We start from the raw sequence: 14,101 nt of genomic DNA on the forward strand, positions 1-14,101 counted from the left end.
TAGGTCCCATGTCTGAGCCTCATCTGCCGGTTTTCGTGTCTGAATGTGGCATGTATGGATTTGGCAAACTCAATCTGAGGTAGTTGGGTAGATGCAGAGCACTGTCGGTATGAGGGAAGAGCTTTAGAGTCAGATCCAAATCTGTGGAATGTGGCTGAGCCAGATCCAAGGGTCAAATCCGAGACCCTATTGTGAGCATGAATGAAAGAAGACAACACAGATGCCAAGTTATGGTAAGACATACCTTTTTATTTTCCTTGAAGATTCCTAGGCCTAGTATCCGACAGTTCCTCACATCCTAAGCTTAGGATCTGACAGATAATTAATTGGCTAGGCTTACAATGGCTCACAAGGGCAGTTAGCCTAGTACTAACCAATGAACCTATAATTAGCTGGTAGATGTAGCTTCTTTGGATCTGAACAATTTCTTGGACTTGACAACCTCACCGTTAATTCTATCAGTCTTGGTTGCAGTAGCTATACTAAAAATGGTCTCTATTCTCGGATCCTAAGCTTAGGATCTGACAGACAAGTTATAGGACACTTCTCAGATCCAAACCTCCTTCGGACCAGAGTTGTTGGACCAGTGCAATTTCTAACAAAGTTTCTTCAGATCCTAGGCTTCTATAGGTTAGTGTCATGTTTCTCAAATCTGAACTCCTTTGGATTCAAGAGGTTGAGCCACTGCAGTTTCTTTGCATCCAAAATTACCTCCAATCCAGCCTCAATGTTTGTTCTTTTCTTCCGGCATGGAGTTCCGGTCAGTTCCTCCCTGTCTTGACTTACGCAGGTGCGCAACCAGTATGGTTTACTAGTGTGGGATACCATATCTCTTTATGGAGACTTTTTCTTACTACTACTACTACTACTACTGCTATTAGGATTACAGCCCTCACCCCCCTGCTTTCACTAGATTCATGACTACAACATAACTTTAGGTTTCAATTTCTATCTACTCTTTTTCCTACTTGATGACAAGGTCTCTCAGAAAGTGAGATGGTGCACTGGTTTCTTAGAGTCAGACCCACTTGGATTTCTCGCTTATTCCTGACTTCATGGATGTGCCACTAGATATACTTGTCTTTTTCAGGAGGCGGGCATTCCTAGGAGTCTAGGTGTTGGAGCTTGGGCCCCAGAAACAGAGTTGCTCTGCAGAACCCAGGCTTCAGAGTTTTTCTCTGATGGACCCTGTCAGCACTCCTGAAGTGCTGTCCTACTGCCTATCTATGAAGGTAGTTGGGGAACATTTTCTTCTGCTTGGCACCTGGGCATCTAGACTAGCTTAACAAATGATGCTGGCATGCTAATCCTAATATCTAAACATTGTTACTCCCTTTTTGGATATATCTGTCTATATGTACAGAAGTCTGTGTTCCAGACAGTCACGTTTCAGTCCACCCTGCCGATTCTGCGCAAGAATAATTGCATGCACTCTGTACATGTTTGAACGTGTACTTCTTCTTCTTCTTCTTTCGGCTTTTTCCCGGTTAGGGGTCGCCACAGTGGATCACCTTGTCCGCACATTGAATGGCAGTGGAGTTTTACAGTGTCGAGTTGCCAGCCCGGCGCCCAACCTTCCACAGAAGGCACACTCACACGCACACCTAGGGCCAATTTAGAGTGTCCAATCCACCTGCAGCATGTCTTTGGGATGTGGGAGGAAACCGGAGCACCCGGAGGAAACCCACGCGACCACAGGGAGGACATGCAGACTCCGCACAGAAGGCACCCCAGCCGAGGATCGAACCGGAGAACCTCTTGCTGTGAGGCGGCAATGCTAACCACTGCACCACCGTGGCCGCCCACATGTTTGAACGTGTACTATTACATCAAATTAAACAGGTGCTTGAGAAAGCATCTGCGCTTCCAGCTGCGAACCAGTCCGTACCAATTCAGAGCTCTGCCCTCAGACTCACAGCAGTCCCCAGGATGTTTTTCCATATGCATGGCGGTAGTGACTGATCACCTGAGGCTTGAAGGATTTCAGTTGTTTCCGTATCTGAACAACCACCCCCTTACTGCTCCAACCAGGTATCAGTCTTTGCAAGTTGGGGATTACCAGTTTCAAATTTCCAGACCCCTGGGTATTACTATAACTCTAGCAAAATCAAATCTATCCTCTGTACAGAATTTGGAATTCATAGGTTCTCTTTCAAATACCACAAACCAGATAACATCCTTTATTTTTCACCACACCCTTAAGAAATCAAGTGTGGGACTCACTGTCACTTCAATCCCCCTCCAGCAATATTAACCCTACAAGCTCATGGTTCTATTCTTTGTCAACCTTTATCTTGAATCCATTTAGATGATCTTTTCCTAGACAGTCTTTTTCTTCACCCTTTCTTCTAAATCCACAATGACCACAGACACTTCTCATCTGGAGTGGGTGGGGGGGGGGAGTTTCAAGTGAAATATGGCCCAAAGCACATGGTCTTACCTGGAGACCAGGTGCATACCTGTGTCCTAGAGATGAGAACTCTCCTACTCACATTTCACTTCTTTCAGGGTGTTCTCCCTCTAGGGACTATTGCATGCAAACCTACAACATGTCACTGGTTTAGTGTATCAACAAAGAAGGAAGACACCATTCTTACTCCTTGTGCAAAGATGTCATGAAAGTCCGGAATGGGTGATTTCTTCAGACCACTCTTTAATTACAGCACACATAATGGGGAAATCCATTGCTCTGGCAAACAGACTGAGTAGGTCCAGTATGATTCCTCATGAGTGGTCCCTCCTCCAATCCATTGCAAACCTGATTCTTAGCTGTTGGGGCCAACCTTGCTACAACCTCTTGACCTTCCCCTAAACAACAAATGCAACAGATACTTCACTCTAATCTCACCTCTGGGGAAATCCCCAAGAGTGACTGGCTTCACGATTGGCTCCCTTGGTCGTCACTATGCTTATCCCCCTCTTCTAATGATGTTGAAGTGTCTAGAACAAACCAGCAGGTGAAAGAGCTCTGTCATCCTCATTCTCCTTTTTTGGCCTCTTCAAGGGTGGTTCCTCTCTTTCTCGGGTCTCATCTCAAATACCCTCCATGGATCCTGGAGCCCAGTCGGGATCTCTTATCTCACCCCTCGGAGATCCAGTATCCTGATCTCCACGCCGTCAAACTATCCGAATGGTTTCTGTATTTCCAGTGATTGTAATACAGTGCAGGCTCGCATCCATTGTTTGTGACATTAGCCAGCAGGTTCAGGACCTCTACTGTATCATTGCTTATGCTGTCATAATAAGGTATGCTTTTTTCCCGTGTCCCCCCCCCCCCACCACCACCACTTTTCTAGTATTATGAGAAGTTTATTGTAAAATATTTGGCTACTATGATTATGGTTTCAGTGTCATACTTGTATGCATTTGCAGCTTTCCTCCCTGGGCCTTCGTTGAAAACGAGTTCTTTTGACCAGTCAGACTACACCGGTAAGCAAATATTAAATAAATAATAATAAATTAATTACCCACATGGGCATCCATTTCAAGCATTGGGCCTTTTTCAGCTACTATTATTTCCTTATCTTGCTAACCCTTTTAAGGAGAAGGCAAGTTTTTCTCAACTATTAAACTTCAGCTAGCACCTACTGTATACCAGTTGATACAACAAGTTCCTTTCCTTGATTACTTCCAGATTATGTAAAGTTTTTTTTCTCTGAAAGGAATCTTGCTACACAGACCTCCCTTAATAGATCTCATTTCTCTTTTTAAAATTGGCAATTATTGTTCAGAATTTTTCTAATTATGGCTAAGGCATGTTTTCACCTGCTTAATTTTCACGGACAACCATGTTTATTTCTTTCATGGGCCCAAACAGTACAGCAAAGCTGACCAACTGTTTATCTCCCTTTTCTTCTAACCACTTGGGTTAAGCAGTTCCCTCTGGCCTACAGATTACTGACTGTTTTTTTCACTGATTTATTTCGAAAATGGTTTAGAATTGCTTCATCCTAGAGCCATTCTACCAAAAGTATGACTTCCTCATTTCTTTTCTATCAGAGTTTCCTTTGTTGATAGCTCTAATACAGTCAATTGTTTTTACAAATTATACCCTAGTGACATATTATACACTGGGCATTGTCTCCAGAAGCAGACCTTCCTTTAGTTTGACAATGCTCTGGCATATCCTTCTTTCAGGTGCCTCCTAAGAATTACGTAGTTGGGAAATCTAATCCATCGGTGAGGAAAATTGAAAAGGACAACATCAAATTTAGAAGTTATATACTTACCATAACTTGGTATCTGTGTTGTCCATTTTTCATTCTTCCCTCCCAGCCATCCTCTGCCCTTAACTTTCTAGAAGGATATTGGATGTTGCACAAATTTCTAGTTCCACGTTTGAGTTGTAATTCTTACCTTTCTGTCCTGTCTCTATAATTGTTTAGACATAGGCAGCAAATTTGATCTAAGGAGTTGAAGGTAACATAGTGCATTATGGGAGGAGGGAGGAGCTCAAGACTGGGATCTAAAGTCTGGAAAATGTGGCCTAGTCAAATCCGAGGCTCGGTTGGGAGGATGGCCTAATGGTTAAGGTGCTTGCCTTGCAAGCACAAGGTGCAGGGTTTGAGTCTCACAAGGGATAATTGGCTAGGCTTAAAATGGCTAAGTGCAGTTAGCTTAGTACGAACCTATGAACCTATCTTTAACCCATCAGTGAGGAAGAATGAAAAATGGACAGCACAGATGCCAAATTATGGTAAGTACATAACTCCTAATTCTTTGCCCTGATTCTCCCACTGGAGGACTCACTGAGAGATGTTGTTTTCCATGATTGACCCCCAGTCTCCTCTATGCCTTTCCACCAATAACTGTAATCCCCAAATTTATTCAGAAAACATCTTGATTGAACAGCACGGTCATACTCATTGCTCCTTATTGGCGGCATCAGATTTGGTTCCCCTTTCTTTGGCCTCATCTGCTTTGCTTGCCATGGATTCTGGATCCAGTTCCAGACCTCCTGTCTCACCCAACAGATATGGTACACCTGGATGTTTTAGGCCTAAACTTGACCACATGGTTTCTCCACTTCCGTTGATAGCTAGACAGCCCAGGCTGTCCTCTCCATCTGTTGCATTCTTTTAACTTCCCACAAAGCTTCTACTAGAAACATTTACAGATGTAAATGGAAAAGATTTGTTGTTTGGGTGCAGCAAAATGACATTGATCCCTTTTCAATGCCAGTAACTAAAGTTCTTGAGTTTTTAGCTGCAATTCTTAATGAAAGTGCTAGTTCCTCAACTATTAACGTACAGCTACCTGTGTCAGAATCCAATATCACTCAAACTATGAACCTTCCAGTTTTCATCCCAATATTTCACAAACAAAGGAGAGTAAATATTGCACTTGTTGGATGTTCACAGACAGTTACATTTTTATCTACCTAGGACAAAAATTTTCAGGAAATAAGATCAATTATCTGTCTCCCTTTCAGATTCCAAATTGGGCAGACCAGTTACTAAAGTGACTTTAGCCAAATGGTTAACTGATTGTATTTCCTTTGTTTACAAATAATTGGGTTTGTTTCTGCCAAAAGCTCTAAATGCTGATTCCACTAGGACTGTGGCAACTTTTTCTGAATTTTTATCCAGATCTTCCTTGGACAATATTTGTCCAACTGCAACTTGGGCAAATCCTCATGACTCTACTGCTCATTACGGATTGGATCTGGTCTCTGCGGGAAGAGTGGCTTTCAGTTCAGCAGTGCTCAGGAACATCCTTCCATAGAGTCCTACCAGGATTTATCTAGCTGGGAACTCTGTCCCATTTGTTGAGGAATAATTGAAAATGACAACATCTGATAAAAGTTAATTTACTCACCATAACGTTCCAGATGTGCTGTCCATTTTCATTATTCTTCAACTCCCCTCCCTGCAACCCCCTTACCTGTTTGACTTTTGGAAGAATCAGAAGATGCAAAAGGAACCAGTGTTCCTTTATTTGAGCTTGAGCTACTGTTATCTCATCTCTTTTTTACTTGTTAAATATTACATAGGCTTAAGGGTCAGCAAACAAGATCTGAGGCATGGTGAGGGACTAGTGCATTAAAGTTAAAGGAGGACTTTGAGAATTTCAGTGTTCTACAAGATGGAAAAATCATCCGGGTCAGATCTGAGGGTCGGATCCAAGCCCATTTGTTGAGGAAGAATGAAAATGGATAACACAGATGGAACGTTATGGTGAGAACATAACTTTTTTTTTTTTTTTGCTGGAGGCAAGCCCCCCTGCACTCCTCACACCCTCTGCATATTATATACACCAGCTCCAATATCGCACTATAGTGGGAAAAAGGATAAATTCCCTGATCCCCACTGTACTGTGATCTCCATTCAAAAGATTCAACATTTCAGAAAGTTGACTATATGGTCTTGACCATATGACATTCAACTTTCTGTTGACTTGATCTTCTGAAGGGACCCATATATCATTCTCTTACAATCTCTGGGTGTGTATTATCCTGTTATAATGGTAGATATAACTTTCAATAAGTTTTTTGATAGTGTTGTTAGGTTTCAAAACCTTAGTGTTATTCCTGAGGGCATATGATTCCACCCCAAGAACCACACTCTCTTTGAGTGTACTGTCTAGGACCTTCCCACTTGCAGGGCACCTGCAGTATTTGTGCTGCCTTCAGCACAAGGGCTCTCCAAAGATGAAAGAAAAACTTATTGAAAGGACTTCATCCTCCTCAGATAGGGTCCAGTCCAAAATGTTCGCAGATCTGAAGGCACCCACTGCCTCTCCTTCTGCTGACGAGAAGAGAGAAAAAGAGAGAGAGTGCGATCTAAGGAAAAAGAGAGAGAGAGAGAGAGAGAGAGAGACAGAGATAGACACATGTCAAAGGAAAAGCATAAGGAGAAACATTCTAAAAAAAGACAAGAAGAAAGGATAGACAAACCTAAGAAAAGGTCTCCAGATCCGAGTGTTGTTTCCGGTCCAGTACCTAAGCTATCAAGGCAGTCAGATCCTACTGTATCCAGGATCTGAACTCCCTCCTCAGAAACTTTCTTTTCTCTGCAGACAGTTAGCATCAGTCTTCACTCCCCAATACTTCAAAGCTACCATCAAGACCTGCATCAGTAGCTACTGTTTCTTCAAGGTCCTGTCGATCACTAGAAGTCTAACCGAAATGGATGTTGACTGTATGATGAAGTTTCTGAAGGCACAGATTCAGCTGGGAGTCATCCCAGCTCCATTCCGGAGGAGTGGATAAGGATTATATCCATCAGCAGCAGCCATACTTGTTCTGACACTGTCTCCCTTTCTGGAACCGACACATATGGGTCCCAACCCACCTGCCATACCAGCGTTGGATCCAATAGCTCTGGAGACTTCAGCTTCATCTTCTTCCCTCACTTTCCCAACACCATTGCATTTGATTTGAGTAGAGTCCTGGAACCAGAGAATCAGAGTATGGGCCTTGACTGTAGAGTCATCTCCAAAGTTTTCAAAGCCATCTCTACTCTCGGGGCTTTGGCTCTGGACATCTCAGTTCCTAGGTCTGCCTCAGAGCCATCTGCCCTTGAAGTTGAAAAGGCTACCCATTCTGCTGTTACGGCTGGTTCTTCCTTGGCACTATTGGTGGAGTCGGTTTTTGATGCTGTGGAGAAGGCTTTGGTTGGACAAAGAAGACTGGTGCATGCAAAAAGTTTGGATCCATTCCATTTCCTTCTGGAGCCTCTATCTAGTTCCTCTCCTTCGGATCACGGAGACAGATGGACCCAATTAGCTTTGAGACTGTTCGATGTTCAAGCTCTACGTCTGAGTCTGAGGTGTCTCCTGCAGAGCCCTGAGGCACATTCCCAAGAAAAAGACTTGCAAGCGGAAGCATGTAGACTCCTTGCCTGAGTCTGTCACTGAGCACACCAACTTAGTTGATGGAGAAGATTCTCCAAGATTCCCTTCCTCCAAAGATGTCTCTTTTGTAGGCATTCTGGAATTTATGAAACAGTGTGGGATCTTCTAAAGAAGCTCCTTCTTCTGATGAGTTGGTGCTTCTTGAAGGTTTTTTAGTCTGACTCTTTGAAGTCCTGGGTGCTCCCACTTCATGACACCTTGATAGATCGCATCCCTCCGAAGCCTTGGAAGGAACCTGATATACCAGAGCCCAAAAAAGTTGACAAGATTTTAGTTGCCCCTAAAGATAGGAAACATTAGTGCAGGGGTCTCCTAGTAGATGCTGTGGTGATAACAGCAGCCACAAAAAAAGAAACCGTTGGAAGAAAGTTCTTCTGCTTATCCTGCGAACAGGGAGTCAAGTGCTTCAGACAGACTGTGGAAAAGGCATATGCTTCAGTGACATTTGCATTCCGAGCACTGAACTTTCTAGCACACCTGACACTTTTCAAAAGAGACTTGATCAAGGAGCTTTCCAAGTCTCTTTCAGGTAGCTTACCTACAGATATCCAGAAAATAGTGGATGCCCAAATGTCTGCAATAGTCCTTTAATGTAATGTAGTCATGAGACTGCTATATAACATAGCTGATGGTACACAGCATGGGCAGCCGGCACAAGGATTTCCATGCAACATCATGCATGGATGCAGCTATGTGATTTCACTAAAAGCTTTAAAACTTCCTTCATAAATGCCCCTTATGATGATTCCACCTTGTTTGGACCAAAAGTGAAAGAAACGTTTACAAGGAGTGAACAGGATAGTAAGGCCTTGTCTGCTGTATAGATCCAGTTTTCTACTCCTCAAAGATTCTTTTCTAGGAATCAAAGAGGGGGTAGGAAGATGGGGTTCAAAAAGTCCCAAGATTTACACCAGAACACTCGTAGGGACAGGCCTGCTCGAGGAAGAGGAGGAGGCATCCGGACTGGATGTCATCTGCGAGGCAGAGGCGGTTTGCAAAATCCAGGTTTCCGTGGGCTGTTCACTGAGAAACTTTATCAGAGTCCGTGAACATTTGCCCAACTGCTGCACTCCAGGGGGAGTTGGGGGGTGCTTTTCCTTGCACCCTCTAGCCTGGCAAACTAACTTCTGATTCATGGGTGTTAAGGATTATCACCAGAGATTATACAGTACCCATGTCAGATTCTCCGAGAGCAAAACTAAAGATTCCCAATACTCCACCCAGTCAGTTGGAATCTGCAACAGAGGTTTCAAAAGTTGCAAGCCAAAGGAGTCATCTAACTGGTTCTCCCAGACCAGCTAGGATCTGGAATCCATTCCAGGTTCTTTTTAGTTTCAAAAAAGACAGGGGACCTCAGACCAATATTGGGTCTCAGTAATCTAAATTAATATGTCAAACAGACAAATTTGAGGAAGGACGATTGGATGTGCTATATAAATATGCAGAAAGCTTGCTATCCTATCAAGATCCAAAGGGAATCTAGGAGATTCCTCTGTTTCAGGCTGGGAGCCAATCACCGTCATTTCAGAGTACTGCCATTGGGTTTCAGCACAGCCCCCCAGGTGTTCACTAAGATAATGGCAGTTGCATCAGCTTATCTCCAGCTACAAGGGATCCAGGTCTTCCAGTATTTAGACGAGTGGCCTCTAACTCCAAGGATCCAATATTGCAGCACCAGTCAGTCTTTTATCCCTGGGAAACCCACTTGGGAATATCAATAAACTTTAACAAAAGCAAACTACTCCCCTCGCAGAGCTTTGAATTTATTGGATGCAAAATAGACATAGTACTTTAGATAGCAAAACTTCCACCTACAAGAGTCAAATCTTTATGATCCATAGCTTTTCAAGGATTGCAATACTCTCAGCTTCAAGCAAAACTCATTTTACAACTCCTAGGACTGATGGTCTCCTCTATCGCTCTGATCCCTTTGGCCAGATATCACATGAGAGTCCCACAGTCGACACTAGTACTGCAGTGGTCACAGAAACTTCAACTTCTTTACAGCAGGATTCATCTGACATAGGTATGCAGAGATCATATACAATGGTGGATTACATCCCAGACAGTTGTTCAGGGCAGATCCTTTTGTCCTCCTACTCCCAAAGCTCCAGTCACCACGGACCCCTCCCTTATAGGATGGGGGAGAGCATTACAAAGGGAAGACAGTTCAAGGGATGTGGTCATCAACAGAGTCCAAACTTCACATCTTTGTCTTGGAGTTGAGGGTAAGCCTTCTAATGTTGCAGGCTTTTCAGGACCTCCTACCCAAGGATGTAGTCACCATCCTCTCTGACAACATATCATTGATATAATACATTAACAAACAGAGTGGAACACACTCTTCCCCTGCTTACCAGGAAGCCATGAAAGTTTAGCAATGGGCAATATCTTCAAACCACTTTCTAGTAGCAAAGCACATCCCTGGGATATCCAGTATTCTAGCAGACAAAATGAGCATTGCCTCATTAGTGGTCACTGAGAAGAACAGTGGCAACTGAGATTTTCAGTCACTGGGGCCAACCCTGCTGCAACCTGTGTGGTTTGCCCCTCAAAACAAATCCAGAAGTTACTTCACCCTCACCCCTCCACAGGAACTCCCACTAGGAGAAGCCCTTGTCCAGTTTTGGCCCCCAGATTTCTTTTACGCCTTTCCATCAATTCCCGTCATCACCAAATTCATTCAGAAAACCATGGAAGACAAGACCAGGATAATGCACATTGCCCCGTTTTGGCCTCAGCAGGTATGGTTCCCCTTTCTGTGGCCTTATTTTCTGCACCCACTATGGGTTCTGGATCCCACCCTGGATCTCCTCAGTCACCTGTCCGGGTTATCTCTTCTGAATTACCAGGCCATAAAATTAACCAAGTATCTGATATTGTCAATTTTCATTCCATCCTCAGAGTATGGGTTCTGTTCTGATCCTCGGAACCGACTCGGCTGTTACTACAGCTTGCTGTAAACAAAAAACTATCGAGCTTCTCCCTTACCCATAATGCATCTATTACAGTTACACATATCTCATTTGCCACTTTTCATTGTCAGACATGATGCCAATTGCTCTCGAGCAGATAAGTAAATTCTTTATTTCCTTTTCATCTTTCAGCTAAATGTTGTACCTTTTTCTACTTAACTCTCATGTCTGATTACAATTAACTATATTTCTTCACATTTACTAATCCCTTACCTGGTTTAAAGTTAGTGTTTAAGTTTCTGTTCTTTCCTTTCCATACACCTAGATTTATTCTTGATGTCATTGTTGATATCTTTCTCCTACACTTTGTGTAGCCTTTCTATCATTGTTGATAGATGCTTACATTTTACTAATTTCCTATTAAAAAAAACTCTTTCTACACCATTTCCTTTAGTGTGTGTGTGTGTGTGTGTGTGTGTGTGTGTGTGTGTGTGTGTGTGTGTGTGTGTGTGTGTGTGTGTGTGTGTGTGTGTGTAAAATGGCGGATAAAGAGAAAACTCCTGTTGGCTTTAAGTGATATCAGAAGTGTTGGCAAAAAATACTTTTTTCTGACTCATTGTGTGTTTATTGTTTGGGCCTTCTTCACCTTCAGGAGAACTGCTCAATTTACCATGCCTTTAGTCATAGGGCAATAGTTGAGTGTAAAACCAAAATTATTTTGAAAAGACTGATTCCTACTTCCTTTGGTGAGGCATTATCTGGAACTTCCTCCATTAAAGGTAAATCTGACAAAACTGGCTTTTCTAGCCCCTTCTTCTTTATTTTCCAAAGCTTCCAGGAAGTTGAAGAAGTGGAGTCCATCAGTGCCGACATCACCATCAGGCCCAACCCCGAAGAAACATAAATCCCCAGTCCCATCATCTCCTTCAGAAATGACTAGGAAGAAGGCACATTCTTCTGTCCCAACCATTTCCTTAGAACTGATGGGTACTCAGACTTCACCTTTGGAACTGACAAGTATATCAGTGCATAAGATTACAGATGAAAGGCAAATTTTGGTACTGGCATCCTTGGATCTGACACCTCAAACTCACGATTTGATTACATTACTGAAAACTACTTACTCTTTTTTGTTTGATCCCTTTCTGAACAGACAATGTTAAGTTGTCAATCTCGCCTTCATTCTTGCTTGATGGGTTCGGAGCCGATCCTCGGCTCCGACTCGGCACTTGCTAAGCTCGAGAGTCACTTTTACCAGCTCGAGGCAGCCCCATATCCCATGATGCAAGGCAGTAAGTACCCAGATCTCGTTTGCCACTTCGCTGATGAGGTCCTCCTTTTACCAGCTCCTGGTAAGTGATTATTATTACTAATTTTTAGCCCCCAATCAGAAAAATTTTTCTTTTTTCCTTAAAATTCTATCTCTTTAGATAATTGTGAGGCTTTTTCTGACTAACTTTTTATTTCCTTCTTTACTTTTTTAGTCAGGCCTTAATTCCCTCCCATCCCCCCCTGTCAGGGTGTGTGTGTGAGAGTTTTTATTTCTCAATTCTTTAACTTTAGTTTGTCTGGTTCGGGACTGTGTGTGTAGTGTTTGTTTGGAAAGCACTATGTCTAAAGAACAGAGGGTCTCAGGCTTCAAGAAGTGTGACTCGTGCTGTCAGAAGATGTCTCTGACAGATGGTCACACTTCTTGTTTATATTGCCTGGGACCTCTCCACCTGCAGGACTCCTGTGCGATTTGTCATTCCTTTAGCTAGAGAGTCCTGCAGGAGAGAAGAAATAAATTGATTTTAAGGGGTCTCCTTAAACCGGAGGGCTCTCCGGCTAAATCGGCTCCAAGCAAGACTTCAAAGTCTTCCAAGGCCCAGGCTACTGTGTCCAAGCCTGCGGCCTCGGTTCCGACTCCTTCGGAGTCGAGATCGGCTCCGGCTGGAGCCGATTCTGGTTTGCAAAAACCTTCGGCACCGATGGCTATCGGTGCCGAGACTGTTACAGTCACATCGGTGTCGGCTCCGACTGGCTCCGACCACCATGTGGCTCAGGCTTCGGTGTCGGCGCCGACCGGCTCCGACACCATTACAGTTATGTCTGTATGGGCTCCGGCTGGAGCCGATGCATCAAGGCTTTCTGTCGGAGCCGAAAAGTCCTCGGCTCTGACTGCATCTATGGTTTCTTCGGCTCCGATGGTTCCTTCGAGGAAGAGGTCCAGGTCCCCTTCCTTGGAACCGATACTCTCAGCTCCGGCCTCGCCTCTCCTCTCAGAGCGGAGCCATCGGAGCCGATCATCTAGGTCATCCAGGCTTTCAGACCATGATTTAGAGAGGGTGGTCAGTAGATTATTGAAATCACAGGCACTGGCCCAGATGCTGCATAGTCCGTCTCAACAGACGACTATTAGTCCACACCCTCTTGAAGTTCCTCCTTCGACTCTACCTCAGAGTTTGGATCTGGAGTCTTCGGGTATAGTTTCTGCTATGGCTGAGGGGCGGATACCCCCCCCCCCCTTCTGCACCCTCTGCATCTACTCTTATCTCCTCTTCGAGACCTTCCTTAGAGGGATTCGGTGGTCGGGCTTCCATGGTCTCCTGCGAGGGGGTGAGTGGCATCGGACCCTTGGCCGACCCCGCTCTACCCCTTGGAGCCTCGGCCTTGGTGAGCTCGGCTCCGACATCTGCCTCGGAGCCTTCCCTTCGGTGGGTCCTGGAGTTCCGGTTTCTTCGAACGGGTTCTCTCGGACCTCCCTGGGAGGGCCTTCGAGGTGATGAAGAGTGTGCTGGCCACTGGGCTCAGCCAGCAGTCTATTCCCTTAGCTCCTCCCTCTACAGTGCCTGTCGATATCTCTGCCATCTCTCTTGCTCCCGGACCCATAGATCCTCCGCCTCAGGTTTCCCCACTGGGAATAACCCCCTCTTCCGAGGATTCTCCTGATCAGTCAGGAGATCCTCCGTGCAAGAGGACTTGTAAGAGGAAACACCTAGACTCCCCTGAGTCTATCACTTCAGATACTGACTTAGATGAGTCGGAGGGATCCCCAAGATCCCCCTCTGAGGATGCCTCCTTTTCAGACATCCTAGAACTCCTAAAACAGAGGGGAAACTGGCCCTCCACAAATCCCTCTGAGGATGAGTCGGTCTACCTAGAGGCGTTTGGATCTCGGCCCTCCACCTCCTGGGTGTCTCCGCCTTTCGACCCCCTTATGGAAGTTATTGCTCGAAAGGCTTGGGCTGCTCCTGACTCTGTAGAGCCAGTTCCTAGGAGGCCGTCTAAATTTATTACTTCCCCTTCGGACAAGAAATTCCTTACAAAAGGTGTCCCTGTTGATGCCATGG

The 14,101-nt window shown here is 44.5% G+C and overlaps 1 protein-coding gene across 1 annotated transcript in view; it reads left to right on the forward strand.

Annotated features, from left to right (window-relative positions):
* LOC122816787 (dynein axonemal heavy chain 8-like) overlaps positions 1-14,101 on the forward strand; it is a 9,517,065-nt gene that overhangs the window by 38,213 nt on the left and 9,464,751 nt on the right. The window lies entirely within an intron of this gene.

Source organism: Protopterus annectens, chromosome 1.part1, assembly GCF_019279795.1.
Source record: "Protopterus annectens isolate FY-2018-M chromosome 1.part1, PAN1.0, whole genome shotgun sequence".
NCBI classification, from domain to species: domain Eukaryota; kingdom Metazoa; phylum Chordata; order Ceratodontiformes; family Protopteridae; genus Protopterus; species Protopterus annectens.